Below are 1,170 nucleotides of genomic sequence, written 5' to 3'. Positions count from 1 at the left end.
TTTAGCTTATTCACTGTATCCCCCAGAGTTAGATAAGTCCATACATACCCTTTTCATCTATGTGCGTGCCGTAACTCTGTCTGACGCACCCACCGCTAGCCTAGCTTAGCACAAAGACTGGAGGTGAATGGCTCCAGCTAGCATACTGAGTGATTTTCTCGCAGCCCCAGAGAAGCCCCGTGGTGAGGAGCAGAGAGTTCGCTCAGAGTGTTGCGAGCAAATCACTCCGCCCAAGTAGCAGTGCTTCGCCTTCTGAGAATATAGTTCCCAGTATGTATACGGTTAGAAGATGCTGTGTCTCATGTGACCTTGTTATTTGTACACGCTGTGACTATACAAATCACAACATGTAAATAGGAAAATGTTGGCGTTATTTTGTCACTTATTGGGAGCAGTATGCTAGCTGGAGCCATTTACCTCCAGTCTTTGTGCTAAGCTAGGCTAGTGGTGGGTGCGTCAGACAGAGTTACGGCACGCACGGAGATGAAAAGGGTATGTATGGACTTATCTAACTCTGGGGGATACGTGAATAAGCTAAAGTCCCACAAGTCGGCATGTTCCTTTAAAATTAATATGAAAGGGATATTCTTTATGAAATATGAAATGGGGCTTTTTACACTTTGTCTCATATTCAGGACAACAACAGAATTCCTCTAGAATGTAAAAGTTAAAATGGGGCTTGTTGTTTGAATGTGGTTTAATATTGTTTAGGTGTTACGGCCTGTTTGCATCAACACGAATGTTCAGCATTTCACTCTCTGACAGTAAGTGGCACTTAAAGGAAAGCCGAAATACCAAAAGGTGTCTGAGAAGAAAACAAGCCAGTTTGCTTATCAAAGTACTCTTTTTGAGAGCGCCACCAAGTCACAGGCTGCGTCCGAAAGCTTAGCCAGCTGATTTGTTGCCCCCGCGACCTTATCAGATGATGAGGGGTTTAATGATCTACAACAAAATAGAGAGAGCTTTGGTGATAACTAAATTTCTACAACAGTAATTTCTCACCAGAAATGACATCACAAATGGAAAACGGTGGTCAAAATTGTACATTTACACACAAACTGACCAGCAACCGTAACTTTGATGGCATTTTATTTTTAGCTTAAAGGAATAGTTCACTTCAAAATGAAAATGATGTCATCATTTACTCATCAGTTTCAAACCTGTATTCTT

This window comes from Phoxinus phoxinus, assembly GCF_949152265.1.
Source record: "Phoxinus phoxinus genome assembly, chromosome: 22".
In the NCBI taxonomy this organism is placed as follows: Eukaryota; Metazoa; Chordata; class Actinopteri; order Cypriniformes; family Leuciscidae; genus Phoxinus; species Phoxinus phoxinus.
Note: the sequence above shows the minus strand (reverse complement) of the source record.